The following is a 7506-nucleotide window of genomic DNA, read 5'->3' on the forward strand; positions in this document are numbered from 1 at the left end:
AGTCGAATGGTGGCAAAATGAGGAAAGATGGTGTGGACTGAAGGGGTTGAATTACCAGATGGCAGGGTAACAGACATACAGGGCAGTTACAAGTACCTGGGTATTCCACACGCAAATGGAAACCATGAGGAGGCAGCAGGGAGGTCATCTACATCCAAATACCTCCAGAGAGTGAGGCAGGTCCTGAGGGGCCAGCTCAATGGGAAGAATCCAAGCCATCAACACATATACCCTACCAGTTATCAGATACCCAGCTGGAATAATAAGCTGGCCAAAGGAGGAGATAAAGACCATAGATATCAGGACATAGAAACTCCTCACAATGCACAGAGGGTTCCACCTGAAGTCCAGCAGCCTGAGACTCTATGATAAGTGAAAAGATGTGGGCCAAGGGTTAGTGAGTGTCAGGGCCCCTATCCAGGATGAAACAAGGAACATCCATGAGTACATCAGAAAGAGGGCCCCCCAGGATGAACTGCCGAGTGAGTACCTAAGGCAGCAGAAGACAGAGAGTGTGGAGGAAGAAGAAGAGGAGGAGGAATCATGGAAGATCAAGCCCCTCCATGGTATGTACCATTGACAGATAGAAGACGCAGCTAATATTGAGAAATCCTACCAGTGGCTAGACAAGGCTGGACTGAAGGACAGCACAGGGGCTCTGATCATAGCAGCACAAGAACAGGTACCAGATCGGTTGAGGCAGGGGTCTACCACACCAGACAAGACCCAAGATGCAGGATGTGCAAAGATGCCCCTGAGACAGTCCAGCACTTAGTAGCAGGGTGTAAAATACTAGCTGAAAAAGTGTACACTGAAAGGCATAACCAAGTGGCTGGGATAGTATACAGGAATATTTGCTTGTCTTGATGCATGCTAAATAATCCAGGTAAGAAAACCAAAGAAGGTTGAATCAGTTCATCTGGAGGAATATCTGTACTGAATAGAGACTGGAAGTCCCCAAGTCCAAATGGGAGACACTGCCAAAGGTGATTGAGAATGACAGAGCTAAGATCCTGTGGAACTTCAAGTGCCAGACTGACAAGCAGGTGCTGGCTAACCAACCAGATATTGTGGTGGTTGGCAAGGAGCAGAAGACAGCAGTAGTGATCGATGTAGCAATCTAGAGCAATGGCAACATCATCTCATTCTTTTGCACCGTTGTCAGATCATAAGCAAATTATTCTAAAGCTTGGTGGCCTACAGGATACTCCAAAATTAAGAGGTTACTGGAAACTCAACAGTGCCCTTCTTAAAGACGGCCCCTTTAATGACAGTGTTAAAAAGTTCATTAACGAAATATTCATTGATAACACAAATTGTGAATATAAACGAAAATGGGAGTATTTTAAGTGCATGATTAGAGGTGTTGCTATAAAGAGAAGTAAAAAGTTAAAGGCCCTTAAAAGTAAAACAGAGTTTAACTTATTAAATAGAATAAATGTCCTCTTATCTAAGACTAGCATATCTACTGAAGAGGAACTGGAATTGAAGGAGATTCAACAAAAAATAGATCAAATTTATCTGGATTTGGCCAAGGGTGCATTTGTAAGATCCAGAGCCAAATGACTAGAGGACAGGGAGACAAACTCTAGCTACTTTTTTGCTTTTGAAAAAAGAAATGGCAAAAGAAAGTCACTAGCTGCTCTTAATATTAACGGAACTCAGCATACAGACTTAACTTATTTTTAGCGTTTGGTCTTCATGTGTTTATATCTTATATTGTGTTTGCTGTGTTTGTCTGTGTCTGTCTTGCACTTTTTGGTGAAGCCACAGCCCTCATTTCATTTTTAACATGTGCCTGCACATTGTTTTTAATGACAATAAATTGAATTGAATTGAATTGAATTGAATTGAAAATTAATTTCCAACTTTGTCTCTTCCTTTTATGGGAACCTGTATACTTCTGAATTCAATGACTATTCCTGTGAAAGTTTTATCAATAAGATAAGAAAACATATTTCTGCTATTGATGAGGACTATAAAATACTCTGTGATTCTGATCTGACAGTAAATGAAATTAAAACAGCTATTTTCTTGATGAAAAAGGGAAAATCGCCAGGTGTTGATGGTCTTCAGTTGAATTTTACGTTTATTTTTGGGACCTCATTCAAAACCCATTATTTTGCTGAATGTTATCAGCGCATATGCCCCGCAAGTTGGGTGTGAGATGGATGAAAAAGAAGAATTCTGGAATGAGTTGGACGACATGGTGGAGAGGGTACCCAAGGAGGAGAGAGTGGTGATTGGAGCGGACTTCAATGGACATGTTGGTGAAGGGAACAGAGGCGATGAGGAGGTGATGGGAAGGTATGGAGTCAAGAAGAGAAATGTGGAAGGACAGATGGTGGTCGATTTTGCGAAAAGGATGGAAATGGCTGTGGTGAATACATATTTCAAGAAGAGGGAGGAACACAGGGTGACGTACAAGAGTGGAGGAAAGTGCACACAGGTGGACTATATCTTATGTAGAAGGCGCCATCTAAAAGGGATTGGAGACTGCAAGGTGGTGACAGGGGAGAGCGTAGCTAGGCAGCATCGGATGGTGCTCTGTAGGATGACTTTGGAGACCAAGAAGAGGAAGCGAGTGAAGACACAGCCAAAGATCAAATGGTGGAAGTTGAAGAAGGAAGACTGTTGTGTGGAGTTCAGGCAGGAGTTAAGACAGGCACTGGGTGGTAGTGAAGAGTTGCCAGATGGCTGGAAAACCACTGCAGAAATAGTTAGGGAGACAGCTAGGAAGGTACTTGGTGTGTCATCAGGACAGAGGAAGGAAGACAAAGAGACTTGGTGGTGGAATGAGGAAGTACAGCAAATTATACAGAGGAAAAGGTTGGCAAAGAAGAAGTGGGATAGTCAGAGAGATGAAGAAAGTAGACAGGAGTACAAGGAGATGCAGTGTAAAGCAAAGAGAGAGGTGGCAAAGGCAAAGGAAAAGGCGTATGGTGAGTTGTATGACAGATTAGACACTAAGGAAGGAGAAAAGGACTTGTACCGATTGGCTAGACAGAGGGACCAAGCTGCAAAGGATGTGCAGCAAGTTAGGGCGATCAAGGATAGAGATGGAAATGTGCTGACAAGTGAGGAGAGTGTGCTAAGAAGGTGGAAGGAATACTTTGAGGGGCTGATGAATGAAGAAAATGAGAGAGAGAGAAGGTTGGATGATGTAGGGATAGTGAATCAGGAAGTTCAGCGGATTAGCAAGGAGGAAGTGAGGGCAGCTATGAAGAGGATGAAGAATGGAAAGGCAGTTGGTCCTGATGACATACCTGTGGAGGCATGGAGATGTTTAGGAGAGATGGCAGTGGAGTTTTTAACTAGATTGTTTAACACAATCCTGGAAAGTGAGAGGATGCCTGAGGAGTGGAGAAGAAGCATACTGGTACCGATTTTCAAGAACAAGGGCGATGTGCAGAACTGTAACAACTACAGAGGTATAAAGTTGATCAGCCACAGCATGAAGATTTGGGAAAGAGTAATAGAAGCTAGGTTAAGAGGAGAGGTGACGATTAGCGAGCAGCAGTATGGTTTCATGCCACGAAAGAGCACCACAGATGCGATGTTTGCTTTGAGAATGTTGATTGAGAAGTATAGAGAAGGCCAGAAAGAGTATCATTGTGTCTTTGTAGATTTAGAGAAAGCTTATGACAGAGTGCCGAGAGAAGAGGTGTGGTATTGTATGAGGAAGTCAGGAGTTGCAGAGAAGTATGTAGGAGTGGTGCAGGATACGTATGAGGGAAGTGTGACAATGGTGAGGTGTGCGGTTGGAATGACAGATGGGTTCAAGGTGGAGGTGGGATTACATCAAGGATCGGCTCTTAGCCCTTTCTTGTTTGCAATGGTGATGGACAGGTTGACGGACAAGATCAGGCAGGAGTCTCCATGGATGATGATGTTCGCGGATGACATTGTGATCTGTAGCGAGAGTAGGGTGCAGGTTGAGGAGAGCCTGGAGAGGTGGAGGTATGCACTGGAGAGAAGAGGAATGAAAGTCAGTAGGAGCAAGACGGAATACCTATGCGTGAATGAGAGAGAGGACAGTGGAATGGTCAGGATGCAAGGAGTGGAGGTGACAAAGGCATTTGAGTTTAAATACTCGGGGTCAACTGTCCAAAGTAACGGGGAGTGCAGTAGAGAGGTGAAAAAGAGAGTGCAGGCAGGTTGGAGTGGGTGGAGAAGTGTGTCAGGAGTGATTTGCGACAGAAGGGTATCAGCAAGAGTTAAAGGGAAAGTTTACAAGATGGTTGTGAGACCAGCTATGTTATATGGTTTGGAGACAGTGGCACTGACGAAAAGACAGGAGGCGGAGCTGGAGGTGGCAGAGTTGAAGATGCTAAGATTTTCACTGGGAGTAACGAAGAAGGACAGGATTAGGAACGATTATATTAGAGGGACCGCTCAGGTTGGACAGTTTGGGGACAAAGCAAGAGAGGCAAGATTGAGATGGCTTGGACATGTGTGGAGGAGAGATGCCGAGTATATTGGGAGAAGGATGCTGAATATGGAGCTGCCAGGGAAGAGGAGAAGAGGAAGGCCAAAGAGGAGGTTTATGGATGTGGTGAGGGAGGACATGCAGGTGGCTGGTGTGACAGAGGAAGACGCAGAAGACAGGAAGAAATGGAAACGGATGATCCGCTGTGGCGACCCCTAACGGGAGCAGCCGAAAGTAGTAGTAGTAGATTCAAAACCCATTATTTTGTATGTACAAAGAATGTATCAATCTGAGAGAGATGAGCACAACTATGAAACAAGGTATTATTTCCCTTATCCCAAAATTAGATAAAGACATTTTGTTAATAGATAATTGGCGGCCTATTACGCTTCTAACTATTGATTATAACATTTTGGCTTGGCTTATGCGAACAGACTAAAGACAGGGCTTAATCATACTGTTGCTGAAACACAGTCCGGTTTTATTAAAGGCTGGCATATTAGCAATAACATCAGACTTACCTTAGATTTATTGGACTATGCAGATTCAGTACATTCAAAAGCTTTTTTTCTTCTTCTTTTTTTAGATTTTTACAAAGCCTTCGATACTATTGAACATAAGTTTCTTTTAGAACGTCTTCAGTTATTTGGTTCTGGAAAAGCTTTTATTGACATTATTGATATGTTTTAAAAGATATCAATAGCTCTGTCGTTATCAACTTCAACACCTCCCATTGAGTTTATATAAAACGTGGTGTCGGTTAAAGTTGCCCAATTTCACCCCTTTTTAGTTGTTGAATTATTATCTCTAAATATTGTACATGATCCAGAGTTTAAAGACATCTCTATATTTAATAGGGAAATACAAATTTCACAACTAGCTGACGACACAACTCTTTTCTTAAGAGATAAAGATCAGTTGCTGAAAGCTATAAACCTAGTTGAACAGTTTTCACTAGCTTCAGGTTTGAAACTCAATGTTTCTAAATGTGAGTTATTGCCCATACATGATTGTGAAGATGCATCAATTGAAAATGTTCCTGTAAAGAACACAGTTAAATATTTGAGCATTCATATAACTAAAAACCTTGTAGCCAGACATCAACTGAACTTTAATGGAAGGATTAAGAAAACCAAGAATGTCTTTAACCTCTGGCTTCAAAGAGACTTGACATTATACGGCAGAGTTCTTTTATCCAAGGCTGAGGGCCTTTCTCGCTTGGTTCATCCTTCCCTTTCTCTTTTTGTTAATGACCCCACAATTAATGAAATCAACAAGTCATTCTGTCATCTGAAAAAATAAGTCTCACAAACTTAAAAAGGCAGTACTTTCTAACAGCAGAGCGGACGGAGGTCTTGAAGTTTTAAATTTCATTGATACTGTAAACACTTTTAAAGTCAATCGGCTAAAAAAATGTCTGCCAAACCCAGATTCTCTGTGGTTCTTCATCCCAAATCATATTTTTGATAAAATTGGTGGTCTCTCTTTTATATTAACATGTAACATATAACACTCACGTAACAAACTTCCCGTGTCTTTAGCTAAGTTTCATCAGCAATCCCTTCTTGCCTGGAAGTTAAGCTTCATCTACAATTTTTCTCCTCATAAAACTTTCTTATGGAATAATGATTATATAACTAATAGGAATACATCTCTTTTTTATCCCAAGTGGTTCCAAAGAAATACTGTCAACGTTTTATCCATTGTGGATGAACTTGGCTGTATACTGTCCTATGAGCTTTTTATAACTAGACACAACTTTCCAATTCCTTTTAAAGAATACAATTCCATTGTCAAAGCCATTCCTTCTGGTCTAATCCATTTTATTAGGAGTCACTTATGTTTTGGTGGAGGAAATACCCCAGATGCTCCATCTGCATTGCTTTTGAATGGTATCAGCATAAATGACAAGAAATGTAATAATAGACATATTCGTCAAAATTTTCAAAGTAAAACCAAAATTACTCCAAAAAGACAATTTTACTGAAGCTCACATTTGGAAGAAATTAACTGGCAAAAAACATGGCTTTTACCTTATAAGTTTTGCATTCCTAACAAAGTCAAAGAAGTTCCTTTTAAAATCTTACACAAAATCTATCCAGGGAAATCTATGATCTCCAGATATGTGGATGTTGATAACGCTTGTTCTTTTTGTGGACATACCAATGAAACGTCAATCCATTTATTCTTTCAGTGTAAAATAACAGTCAAATTTTGGTCTGATTTAAATTCTCATGTATCACTAATGTTACTCATTGTTTTACTCTCAAAGCTATAATCTGTTTCAATGACAATATGAGTAACAAATCTCTGAAATATGTTGTTAATTTTTTTATTTTATTGGGGAAATTCTTTATTCATAAACAGAAGTTTTTAGGTTCACGACCATCTTTCCGTCTTTTTTTGATCGAATTTAACTTGGTGCTTAACTCTCTTGCTCTCACACACAACAGTTCTGGTTCTTAGAATATTACAGAAACATATTTGATGAAACCCCTGATGTCAAATGATTTTTTTCCCTTTCTCTTTTGGATTTTATTTCTTTTTAAGATTTTCATTTCTTTTTGTATTGTTACTATAATTACTTAATTTTAAACTTATTTAGAATGTCATTCATCTCATATATATTGGTATTTTATTTTTTTGATGTTGTTATCAGCTCTGCTGCATTGTGTGTTCTTGTTTGTACCTGACACATTATGTACATTGTCTTGTTGAATAAAGTTATATTTAAAAAAAAGTTAATTGTGGCCACGTTTTTTTGTTTTGTTTTGTTTTTGGACTATGCTGAGCAGCAGGGGCGTAGCCAGGACTTTATACTGGGGGGGGGGCAACTGGGGCCAGCCATTTAATTAGGGTGGCACTTGTCAAAACTACTATTTTAAAACTACCTTTGAAGATTATGATAGCCCTTTTAACAATGCCATGGATTGTGTGTAGCCAAAGGGTATGGGATGGTATCATTCATCTAATCTACAGGTCCCATGCACGGGTGTTAATGCAATGGGTATGGTTTAAGTGTTGCAAAGTGTGAAGACCGAAGACAGAAATGTAATTTAGTATTTCAATTGCAATTT

The sequence above is a fragment of the Lampris incognitus genome, chromosome 3 (genome assembly GCF_029633865.1).
Source record: "Lampris incognitus isolate fLamInc1 chromosome 3, fLamInc1.hap2, whole genome shotgun sequence".
NCBI classification, from domain to species: Eukaryota; Metazoa; Chordata; class Actinopteri; order Lampriformes; family Lampridae; genus Lampris; species Lampris incognitus.